Here is a 13,538-nt window from a genome sequence, read left to right as displayed (position 1 = left end):
TATCTTGTGTGGCCAATACGACATCGTCGTATGATGACCTCTTCAAATCTGGACTGACAACCCAGGTAGGTATATCCAATATAAGGCTTTATTTCATGTAATTTCTAAATACCCACTTGAGTGTCCCACTTCTTCTGCATCAGATCACGGATGTACGATCTAATGGGAGCTTAGTAATCCGAGTATGGAATAAGAAGTGGTGTCACAGATGTTGAGTGCTGCCTTAGCAGTAAAATCGGCCATAGTGTTACCAGAGATTCCAACATGGCTGGGTAACCAACAGAGGACGATGTCATATTGAAGAAGAAGAAGAAGAAGAAGAAGAGCTTTATTCAGTATTTATGGCCACATGACCAAAAGTACAATTCAATAAGCAAAATAAAGCACATGGCCAGGGGAACAATTTACAATTTATACAGGTAAATATAGTTTAACATAAATTGCAATATTTTTTAGGAGTTTTACATTCTTTGTTGCAAGCAGCTGGGTAAACTTTGATCTGGTTGGAGATATAATATAAAAATCAGGAATGTACAAAGAGCGTTGTTGTGAATAAAATGGACATACGAGTAAGAAATGATACTCATCGTGTATCAAATTACAATTACATTTATCACATTTAATGGAATCAGCATTTACCTTATTAAAACGGTTGTGTTGAAGTTTAGGTTTATGACTCATGCATCTGAATTTAAATAAAACTCGTAAGAGATCTTTATCATAGCAAAACTCTGATACATATTTTTCCGGTTCAAGTGAAGATTTATATGACGAGTTAAGATTTAAGAATGATGAAGAAGTGATTTTTGCATACCAATTCTGTATATCTATATCTTTACATCTCTGTTTAAAAACACTTATAAAACTTGTTACATCGCCACAATCTTGCGATAACCACACAAAAGAAAACCCAGAGTGAAATAAAAGTAAACGTACATGGGATACCCAATTGCGACCACCATTGTCATCGTATGCTTTTAACATTTCATAGCATGCCTTTGGAATACAATAACTTTCCATATTCAAGAGTCTACACCAGTACTTTATACAACGGGTGAAATACTGTACACAAAGATGGCTTCTACCTGTTTCACCGAGTACAATGTTTGAAGGTACAGTTTTGCTAACACGAAGATATCTTTTGAAATAATAACTTTGTATTTTTTCAATGTTTGCACAATAGGTAAACCCCAATATTTCTGCACCATAAAGCAGAATCGGTGCAATTTTGCTATCAAATATAGTAGATGCCACATTCAAAGAGATATTTTGATAAGTTCTGAAAAGAGAAAATATCGGAAATAAAGCCTTCCTAGCTTGTAATGCTAATGTTTCACATGCTTTAGACCAGTACAATTTTGATGTGAAAACAATGCCAAGATATTTATATTGGCCAGTAGCAAAGCTCATTGTATAATTCTATTATTTCTATTAAAAGTGGATGTTTGCAAGAAAGATTTTTGATAGCCTGAAGACACGAAAGAGAGTCGGAAAATATTATATACTGTTTATATTTAGGTTTTTTTTCCATATATTTAAGCGCTGTTAATATGGCGTTAGCTTCTGCTGTGAAATTAGAGCTATTATCCGGTAATCGGGAAGATATTGTTCTGGATCCAATGCCAGTGGCACAAGCAACCGCGCCACCATCCTTGGACCCATCTGTAAATAAGCATTTATATGTATTATATTTACTTTTTTATTGAACATATTCTTGTTTATAATGTAAGTCATTAGTTTCTGATTTTTTAAATTTAGTGTGTGTTAGGTCGACCTGTGGCCTTACCAATTGCCAAGGAGAAGAAGAAAGAAGACGGGAAGGAGATATATTTTCCAGCTCAATGCCGGTAGCACAAACGAATGGTTTGACTCTTAATCCCAGAGGCGGAACAAGAGAAGACTTTTTGTTGTACAGATCCTCAAAAAGAGGGTTGAAAACACAGTTAAATGCAGGGTTAGACTCGTTAGAATAAAGTTTTGTTATATACTGCAAGGATAATTTTATACGGCGTTGTGTAAGAGATAGCTCATCGGCCTCAACACAGAGACTGTCAATAGGAGAAGTTCTAAAGGATCCAAGACATAGTCTTAGACCTTGATGGTGGACAGAATCAAGAAAATGTTAAGGTTACTTTTGCAGGCTCCACCATATACGATGGAGCCGTAATCAAGCTTCGAACGGACCAGTGATCGCTATAGATGTAGGAGGGTAGTTTGATCCCTTCCCCACTTAGAATTGGAAACGACTTTCAACAAGTCAAGTGCCTTCAGGCATTTATTTTTGAGATATTTGATATGCGGAAGAAAAGTTAAATGGGAGTCGAAAATAAGGCCCAAGAACTTGGCCTCCTTCGCAACTTTGATCGGAGTGCCATTTAAAGATAGTTCTGGGTCCTTATGAGGTTTATATTTTCTACAAAAGTGTAGACAATTAGTTTTTCCATTTATTTATTTTATTTAAAGACAACCGCAGTTGCCTTTCAATAGTATGCATATTCTTACCGCGACAAGAAATATTAAAATCATCCACAAATAGTGATCCATCGATTGAAATGTTTAAAACATTGGATAAGCTGTTAATCTTAATGCTAAATAAAGTGACAGACAAAATACTTCCTTGTGGGACACCCTGATCCTGATTGTAATGGTCAGACAGGGTTGATCCCACTCGGACTTGAAATTGCCTGTCTGATAAAAACTTGATGTAAAAAGAGGTAAACGACCCCTCAAACCAAAATCATGTAAATCCTTTAAAATGCCATTAAAATTCCTGGTGGTATCGTACGCTTTCTCGAGATCAAAGAATATCGATACAGCATGTTGTTTATTTACTATAGCATTTTTAGCAAAGTATTCTAAACGTACCAAATGATCAATGGTACTACGATGTTCCCTGAAACCACATTGAATATTGGTTATAAGGTTATTGATTTCAAGATACCATGTTAATCTACTGTTTACCATTCGTTCCATGGTCTTACAGACACAGCTGGTTAGAGATATAGGTCTGTATTTTTCTGTGTCAGTTGTTTGTGATTGCATGAATTTACTTGAACATGGGTTCTGTACAGATGTACCTGTAGCCTTAGCTATTGTAGCATACAGTCCTCTCCTCATTCTGTCTACAGAATTGTTTATTTCTTCCATGGTTCTCTGCTCTTTATAGAAATGTTCTGGTCCTAACAACTTCAACAGAGTTCCTAACTGATTGTTCATGGAAACTAACAACTGGTCAACTGTATCTCTATCATACTGAAGACTGTGAACATCAGGATATGGTGATTAAAGATTACATTCTATTTCTTGTAGCAAGCTGCTAATTCTGTTCCTATTCCTCTTCAAAGTGTCATGCAAAGATCCTGCATTCTTTCGGTTTAATGCTAATTGTTCAGCTGTATTGATTTCTGAAAATATGTTTCTGGCTTCTTTACATACTTTAGAAACAATGTCCCTGTATTCTACCTGATCTTCACCATCTACTGTACAGTGTTCCTCTTCTATGGCCTGGGTATATTCACTATAAATATGAAGAAAATCATTGTAGGCTTTCTCCACTTTAATCATTAAATTGTAAAGAATTTCTTTGTCATGATTTCTCTGGGCAGTGCCTATTCATCTCTTTGAACAGAATAATACTGCGAGCTTGGTCTTGCTAAGTCCTTGCTTAATTGTGTCAATGTTCATGTTGATGATAGTTCAAATTCACTGTCTAGAAATAGCTGCTTTCTGTTGGGCACAACTTTCAACTGTTTCTTTTAAAACAGCATTTTGAAAGTTTTACAACATAGTACACTTAGTTGACTTCATTACTTGACTTGACTTGACTTAACTTCACATACTTCTTGATGTTACACATTCCTTTAGAAAGTTTCACTGTATTGTTTTGCGATGTGGGTGTGCCTAAGCATCTTCGTATTCATGGATTATGAACTCGAAGTCTCAATTGTTTAATGCAGAACTCCACTGTTACAACACGGTTCCAACACATACATGAAAGTCACTTGCGACTTGATGAAACATTCATGAGAAATAGATGTAACTGCGTTGAAACTCAAGCATAACCTAGCATAGTAATAGATTACAGTGATTTGAAACGTTAGGTGAAACTTTCCTGGCGAATACAGACTTTAACCTGCTTTTTACTGCAAAATAAATCTCTTTAAAATTATCTCTTCATGACACAAACCGCGAGTCTTTCTTTTAACCGTCAACTTCCGCTCATAACGTCCCCAATTACAGTTATCCCCCTTGATACCAAAATCACTGTGAGCAGCGAGTTGCACTCAACTTAATAAAAGTGAATGTCTCTGAATAACTGATTCCAATACAGCGTTGGTTTGTCCATAGGCCAAGGAATAAATTCAAGCTTCGTGTGAATTCTCTTTCTCATAAGCTTTTAGTTGCCTGTTGAATTCCAACCTGTCACCTGTAGAAGATCTCAGCAAACAATCACTGTGCCGTAGTTCATTTGCACTGTGCTGTGACACATTCAATAACAAAACGGGCAGCGCAGAATTTATTGGTGGTGCATGTGGGGACATTGCGCCAGTGTTAAATGGAGATGCTAAACAGAAACAAATACTCGACTTGAATTGAAAAGGAGGCCTAGTAACATGGCGGAAAATCAAGTACATCAATTCACGCTTTTTCGTTACAGAAGTTTGGTTCAGATACAAACTGTGGCAATAGGTTTTAAAGAAAGTTTAAAAGCTTGAACTATTCTCAAAAACCTGCAACGGTGGTACAAGACCATATTTTCAAACAGCAGTATTACAAGCAACATGATCGACATGACAGTTAACGACATTTTGGTCCAAGAGTACAATTTATAACTGCAGCAAATGTACACAGCTTCTTTAATACGGACACATCGTTTGAGCTTAGAAGGTTCTTCAATTCATACAGGTTAGGAAAATTATATTAATGTGGATTGACGAACTTTGGTTGTGGTTCTGTAAATGAACGAGAACGAGCTAATGGAATCTGTCAGCAATAGCAGATGAATTACAGAGACAATAAATAATGCTTAATTTGTGGTTAGACCACGACGCATATACTTTGCTAAAGCATATAACGTGTGATGCAGTACAGATCTATCAGAAAACACATCTCGAAACAGTCGGTTGGTCTCAATATCGAAATTGTGTACAGAGATAGGGTAACCCGGCTCTATCCTCTCTATGGCTGCACAGATATCTTATATCAGTAAAGATCAGGTCTGAACAACCCATTGGAACGTTGTTTACAAGATCACAAAGGGAATAGTTCGAATGTGTTCTTCCCAAGCATGCAACCTGTAACATACTAACACGAGACAGTTGCCTGTACTAAAAATATTCTTTTTTTGAACCGCTCTGAGCAAATGCACCTAGTATTGTACGGAGGGACAGTCTGAGTCGAGGTCCGTGTTACCACAGTCGACAGGAAATCTTAACAGTGGAAATTGGACTTTCTTGACAAACAACACACTTGTATAACTTTTCTTATCAGCTCTGGTGTCACATTTAAATACTTCTTTTATCATTACGAAATGCCTAAAGAGACCTAAACGAATATTCTTCAATTTAAAAAAACATGTTTATCTTTTACTCTTATTGAGTGATTGAGTGAATGGCTACAGTCTGACGGCTAAAAGGCCCCACAAATGGGCTTTGCACCCATGCTGAGATTCGAACCCGACCCGACGTCGCCTACTCTGGGCTACTCCTTCACCCCGCCACGGCACTATGTTCTACGGATTTCGCGAAATATTCAGGAATGCAGTTTAACCAAAGTTCTGAAATCAGGATATACAATAGTATATTCGGAAGAATAGACACACAGAATGAAAGCAATGACAAAACATTACATTATCGTGTTGTTCCCGTGACTACATGCATTTTCTGAAGTAAAGACCCTAGAACCAAAAGCTCAATCACGGGTCGTTGTCCTGTCTCTAACCTGTCTCTAACCAGTATTCGACACGTGGTACAATCTCCCCCTACACCTACTGGGGGGAACGAGGAAGTGAAGGTAAGTTGGCATGCGGGTGATATTTGCCAGATTCTCGGTTCACTACAATACTACCAATGACCAGCGACAGGTATAACGACATCATTAGTAAATTTAGAATCGACAAGATGGTAATGGTCTTATAATTTGTATTCGAGTCCTTCCTTCTGCTGTGTTGCCTTCTCTGCTGTCGTCACATACAGGTGTATGGATATCTACACCCTAATCTGAGGTGGATCGATCTGTGAACATAACGGCACATTGCCTCCAGTCTGTAAACTACCATGGCTATCACCAAGCCTGCAATGATTCATACTGGCTAGTGATGTTGCGTTTATTGGGGCAGGTCTATTTTACCTAATGCAAATGGGTTAAGTGCAGTGTTTGCTTGCGTGACAATACAAGTACATGGCTCTGTTAAAAGCGACTGTGGTGATAACTTCCATGAGAGACACGTCAAAAGAAATAAGAAGCTATTTATTTCGTATCATATTTTATCAGATGGATAATGGCCAATGGATTGATTGGTTAAACATAACGCATCTACGCTGTGTTGCTTGTGAACATTCATCATCTACAACATCATGGTTGCCATGTGCACAAGTCACGTATTTTGCCCCATGGTGCAGATTGAAGATGTTTAGACGTCCCCATGAACGTCCACGTGTTTAGCGGAAGTAGAGTGATTATGTTGACACCAATTATACACAATGCCAGAATCAATCTGGTTAATGTTCGTGGATTCCAGAATGATATCATCAGACCAATCAGCCAAACGATTCACAGCTTAACCAACACGACATATTCAGACCATTTTCCTCACCAAATCTCAACCCAGACAAACACAGAATGAGCGACAGCTTCAACCACAGTCGCGGCCAAGTGGACGACCATTCCCTAATTAGTACTTTCATGGATTCTTTCGGAAGAGATATCAGGCTGTTCTTGACTCCCAGGGTGGGCACACAAGATACTGATTGCAGAAGGCCTTGATCTTTGACGTTTACGTTTTTTTAGGTTGACGTGGAACCGCTTGTATATTTACAAATTTGAAATGAACACTTACTATAGTGTCGATATTTTTCTGTATTTCACGTGCATCTTCTGTTTGTAGATGGCGACGTCTCAGAAACTGGAGGAATATTTCCTCACATGCACCATATGTACAGAGGTGTTTGACAGTCCATGCACCCTTGTCTGTTATCACACGTTCTGTTGGAAATGTGTCGTCAACTATACCAAAACCAAACCACAAGCCATCAGTGCCAAGTCTCTGCTGTGTCCTTTCTGCAGCAAAATGACGAAAGTGAGTGCCCCTGAGAGACCAATAGATGAGTGGGCGGATGACGTCAAACCGAGCTTTGTCATTCAAGGACTGGTGGACTCTTTTGGCCCCGGATGTAAAGGTAGATAGACACCATTGAGTATATTTGATATCAAGCTACTTTCCTTCTTAGCAATTAGGTAATACTACGAACCATACTCAAACCGGCTATGTAATAAATGACATTCACTGAGCTTGTTTGTTCCAACTTGAATAGATAAGAAAGACATATAGGTTATCTCGCCAAGGCTCGCTAAATACAATGTTTATTCCTAATGCAGGATATCAACGATCCCAAAACACACGAGTGTAATAACCTTTTTTATAATACAATGTCATTCTTACTTTAAAATTTTAAAAAATGCGATTTAATTTGCCACAAATCAGGAAATGTGCCCACATATCTATGACGTCACAAATATGTGCGTAGTAATACGTGACGTCACAAGCTCGGTGACGCAATTTTCTACTGGACACTCATTTGACTGCGTTACGTCATATAGTTCCTAGTCAGTTTTTATGTTAAAGCACGTATATTGTTGCCAACAAACTCGCGTGGAACTTCAGAAACCTTTAATTAACCTTTTGAACAGCAAATACACTTTAATATTCGCGTTGTGCACCTGGATTCTAGTGCCATTCTCTCGCTAACACTAACAGTCGGTCGGGGAACTGATGTTGGTATCTTCGTAAACCTATGAATTTCTATCTTCGCTTTGTAATCTACTAGGGGCGGTGGGGTAGCCAAGTGGATAAAGCGTTGGCTCGTCACGCCGAAGACCCGGGTTCGATTCCCCACATGGGCACAATGTGTTAAGCCCATTTCTGGTGTCCCCCGCCGTGATATTGCTGGAATATTGCTAAAAGCGGCGTAAAACTAAACTCAGTCAGTCAGTCAGTAATCTACTCCATCAATAATAACCAGGCATGAATTTTCGGGGATCAAAGCACTGACAGTACCGTTACCACGACCGTCAATCCGGACACGACCGCCGACCATTGACGCCATGATTGTTTACACTGTGAAAGTAGTCCCTAACATTTGCATATGACCTCTCTAATTTGCATCGATATCCGTATATGACCCCAACTGATACCGAAAATATTCGTTGGCTTTATCCTCCCGAGAACACTATCCATTGTATGATAAACACAAATATTCGCTGATTGTTTTAAAGTTACGTAAGGGATAGCGTGGGGTTGCTGTATGATGCTAGTGACTTTGCTTTTGTAAATATCATGAGGTACATGGAAAAAGTGTTCTTCTTAGGTTCCACTGTTGTGTATGGTCCCTTTAGTGTAACAACGTGTAATTGTAAACATAAAGAGTACTGATAGCTACTTTAATCAGTTGTTTTTACCTGATATATACCCCTGAATGCTGCGCCGCTGCATGATTGTCACTTCTGAAATCTGTAGGATAATCAGATGAAAATGATTGGGTCAAACTATTCACTCACATTACAGTCATTTAGATATATACTTGTCAAATATTCTTCATATGTGAAATGTTTACAAATTTTGAGATTTTCTTTATGTGTGACAAAGTTGACAGATATTAAGGTTAAGGTAAATCAGCATATGACAAATACTCATTCACATCAGGTGTATGTGATAAATATGGCAACATGCATTGCTGGTTTCTTTTCATCAATCTATCCGTTTTTCGTGCAGAGGCAAACGATTGCACATGCTGTCGGGGAGAAGGGGAGACAACTCCTGCGACTGTGTGGTGTTCGGCATGCGATGACGCCTTGTGTGAAGCATGTGCCAGGGCACACAGACGTTTTCCAGCCACTCGTCACCATGACGTACTTGATCTCTCTGGGTCTGAGGTCAATATCTCCAGGAGACGTAAAGTGATGTGTAATGAACACAAGGATGAGTGCATCAAATTCCTGTGCAAAGATTGCGAGAAAGTCACCTGTCACACCTGTTGTGTTATCTATCACAGGAAATGTGAGTCAGTTGTCACACTGGAGTCGGAATTACCTGCATTGAAGTCACACCTGTTGAATAAGAAGGAAACTATTTCAAAGAAGCAAATGGAAATGAAAACAAAAGTTGATGTTGTTACAGTGAACATAATTTCTGCAAAACATCGATATGGAAAAATGGAACATGACATCAAGTCTTTTGGAACCAAAGCGAGAGAGAAGATAACACAAATGGAAAATAAACTGCTAGATGAACTGAAAGATGTTTTGGAAAAGCACATTGAACAACTGGCAGCTGACTTGAAGACGGGCGAAATGTCAGTACAGATGTACCAACAACAGACTGAGCTGATAGACCAGGATCTACAATCTGAGTGTGACATGGATGTGTATGAGATGTATCAGGGGTGCGAGGCCGGTGATGTGGAGGTTGATGGAGACGTAGACCAGAAGGAGTTGGGAAGAATAGTCAGAATCATGTTCAGACAGAACACAAACAAGCTAAGTAGAGCACTGGCTGATCTACAGCTGGGTGAGATTGTTGTCTATTATGATGGAATGCAGGACCTAAATGCAGCCTCTGTGTTACAAGAAACCAGTAGCGTGCTGGACCCGAAGGCTGCCCCTGTGTCACAAAACACCAGTAGCGTGCTGGACCTGAAGGCTGCTCCTGTGTCACAAGACACTGGTAACGTACTGGATCTGAAGGCTGCTCCTGTGTCACAAGACACTGGTAACGTACTGGACCTGAAGGCTGCTCCTGTGTCAAAAGACACTGGTAACGTACTGGATCTGAAGGCTGCCCCTGTGTCACAAAACACCAGTAGCGTGCTGGACCTGAAGGCTGCTCCTGTGTCACAAGACACTGGTAACGTACATGATCTGAAGGCTACTCCTGTGTTACAAGACACTGGTACCGTGCTGGACCTGAAGGCTGCTCCTGTGTTATGGGACACCATTAACGTTAGGGTAGCAGGAGATCTGAATGCGGTATACATAAGTGACGTAACGGTGTTGATGGTGCATGGTTCAGACACAGTGGTTGTCACAGATACCTACAACAACAGTGTGAAGTCCTTCTACACCTGGAACAAACAGCGAGGTCACAGCAAGCTCAGACTGGGGGGTGCACCGCTGGGTGTAACAAGGCTGAAACACGACCAGGTGGCCGTCACTGTGCCGAACATCAGTCAGATTGTAGCAGTGCGAAGCAGCCCTGGACTTGTTCTGATGTCAACCATCACAACCAGCAAACAGTACTGGGGTATAACGTGTCTGACACCATCAACACTAGCAGCAGGTTCTGAAAGATGGGTGGATATTCTGGACATGACAGGATACGTACTAAGGTCAATTAGCCTTGTAAGATAGTGGGGAGGAAATTATACAGGGTCCAAACTTTCTTTGTACAACAAGCAAAGGAAACATCCTGGTGTCAGATGACAGTTCCGGGCGTGTCCTGTGCCTGACAGCTGAAGGGGACGTCGTGTTCACCTACCCTACAACAGGACACACAACACTGAGAAGTCCTTGTGGTATCACAAGTACCAGCACAGGTGACATCCTGGTTACTGACTGCGATCAACACACTGTTGCTCATCTGACTGAGTCGGGACAGTTTGTCAGAAACATACTCACTTCTGTGGACGGCGTCTTGTACCCTTTCGGCGTTTGTGTAGATGGATGTGGGTGTGTGTATGTATGCAATCACATCTCAGGTGAAATTCAAGTTTTCACCTGCAATGTCATTGTATAGATCACTGATGTTCGATCAACTTATTATTCCATATGAAGATAAGATAAGTAACTATATTTACCATGACCTGTAAACTGCAGACTGACTGACCTGGTGTTGACAGATCACAAGATATAAAGCGTGACTGGGTATAGCTACGTAGTAAATAGCAACTCATCCCAAGGTTTATAGGTAAAATGAACGCCTGAGCGGAGAGAGGGTGTTCTTTTACATATGAACAGCGGGATGAGTTGCTATTTGACTTACACATTGCGGTTAACGACTGACTAGACATTTCTAAAATCAGTCTAAATACTTTTACTTATTTGCAAGTTTGAAAGCAGAAGCAGCCAGGGTTATGTCAATTTCACCATGACAAACGTCAGCAATTTCACGTGCACATCATGCAGTGACAGCACTGCGTCAACACCGCGGGTGTGTGCTGGCGCTCAGACATAGTTTATTTTAAACATCGTTGGGATACTTCTCGCACTTTGCTAGTACCGCCGTAAGTTATACATTTGGGGAGTTTTTATCATGTAATTTCCATTTTGAAAGAAAACAAATGTTGCAATTATGGGATAATAGTTTTAGGTTGTTTACATTTCTATAACTAAACGAAAAACAACATTTTAAAAGGAAATGAAAACAAAAACACATCACAGAAATACAACTCAGTTGGGAGCACATGGTGTTTAGAATAGTCAAGATCACTCGTATGCAAGATGTTGACTGAGTCGAATGATGAGCTGGTTGCAGCAAGACAGAATATTGAGCATTTAAATCAAGTTTTTGGACCGGAGACTACCAAAAGCATGGATAATTTGTCTAATTATTCCAATATTAGTGACGATGAAGACGCCGTTGAAAATACCCCTTACAAGTTCCTGTCAACTGACTTGGATATTGAAGAGCGCGCACAGGACGCCGTACCCAAGAACACACGTCGGAGGAACAAATGGGTGGTGAATACCTTCAGCGACTGGACTATTTGGAGGAATAACAACCGCCTTAATGAAGAGAAGATTCTTACCATGCTTGATCTCATTGATGACGCACAACTATCACTCTGGTTGATTAGGTTCGTGAGGGTGACAACAGCGACCAAAGTCTACGAGAAAGGGATCCCCGAACAACTCATAATGGAACGACCTGGGCACATGAGTGTTTAAGGTAAGTTGTTTCGTGTTTGATTAACAAATGTACACTGTTCATGCTAAATCCTTTTGAATTGACAACATGAAACTATTTGAAATTACTATTTAAGATTTGGGGTTATCGGGAGGCGGAAATACATAAATATAAGTATCAATGAACTTGTTTGAATTTTATAAATGTGCGTATTTGGACTGAGTTAATATATTCATATAGTATCGTTTAGTCAAGTTTGCCACAAATTTCATAGAAAAATCCATTGTAATTAATCATTATCAAAATTCATTGACATATCTTGAATAACACAAATACTACAAATTATCATCCAACTCTTAATTTTGCAGGTTGTCCTAACTACAAAAGGACATCAAAAGGCCAGAAGATCGAGGTCAGCGCCGTGATTAACATTTCTCCGACCAGTGCAACAGCAACTGACTGTAGTACAGATGTGAGTGAGAAGACTGATACCGCAGCCCCGAGCGAGATCAGATGCACGAGTGATGTTCCTCCATCAATGCCAGGCGGAATCATTTTGGCATAAAATTGCACCATCAATGTAGTGATCAGGAAATACAATATGAAGTGTGTCGTTTCTTCAACTCAATGTTACTTCAACTCAGTATTGCTTGAGGCGCATCCGAGAGTAATATTCAAGAAATTCTGACGTACCTTTAACCGAGGGAGGATACAAAACTGAGGCGTAGTCGAATTTTTATGTATCCGGACGAGGATACGTTTGTCAGGCTGTTTAGACTGATCTCGTAACGTCACCCGGGGTTTAATGCCAACCAGCCTCTGATGACGTCACAAGAGGTTGATATGAAAAATAAACAGCTATCTATTGTAAAGACCATATCATCCCAAGGTGTGTATTGTATAGTGTGATTGAGCGTGAGTAATATACTGTGTGGCTGGGTATACCTACTGTATAGCTTCACTTAGTGTGAGTAACATATAGTGTGGCTGGGTATAACTAGTGTATAATATAAGTATATCTAATGAACTCTGTGACTGAAGAAAAATTATGCTTTGTTGTCCCTGAGTACCATTTGAATATCATGTGAACTACTGGTAACATATGCAAGGCCTAGCAGGGCCATAGTCAATGAAGACACACTTACTGGTATCAGTGCATGTCACCTTTAGCTTAATTGTTGAATATAATATGCACATAGGGGTTCCTCCACTATATTGTGAAATTAATTAAATTTGTTAATTAATCCATTGATGTGTTTTGTTTCTCAAGGTGGAGTGATATTCTGCCATTGTTAACAGCCCCTTGTATGTAACATTTGCTTTAGTGCTAATTACCTTTATCAAAAAGGAGAATACTAAGAAACAGCTATTTTTCCATAGGGGTAAACCACTCCGATAGTCACCTTACATGATTAAAATT

At 39.7% G+C, this 13,538-nt stretch overlaps 1 long non-coding RNA gene across 1 annotated transcript; it reads right to left on the bottom strand.

Moving 5' to 3' along the window:
- Positions 1-3,386: 3,386 nt before the first annotated feature.
- LOC124282949 lies at positions 3,387-13,004 on the bottom strand. The gene is made up of 3 exons (XR_006900286.1): positions 12,994-13,004; positions 5,619-5,621; positions 3,387-3,492 (listed from the first exon to the last, which is right to left on the bottom strand). It is a non-coding gene; the product is annotated as an uncharacterized LOC124282949 (long non-coding RNA).
- Between the last annotated feature and the right edge of the window lie 534 nt (positions 13,005-13,538).

Source organism: Haliotis rubra, unplaced genomic scaffold (genome assembly GCF_003918875.1).
Source record: "Haliotis rubra isolate DU_JTF1 unplaced genomic scaffold, ASM391887v1 Scf307, whole genome shotgun sequence".
Classification (NCBI taxonomy): Eukaryota; Metazoa; Mollusca; class Gastropoda; order Lepetellida; family Haliotidae; genus Haliotis; species Haliotis rubra.
This window is presented reverse-complemented; position numbering and strand designations above follow the sequence as displayed.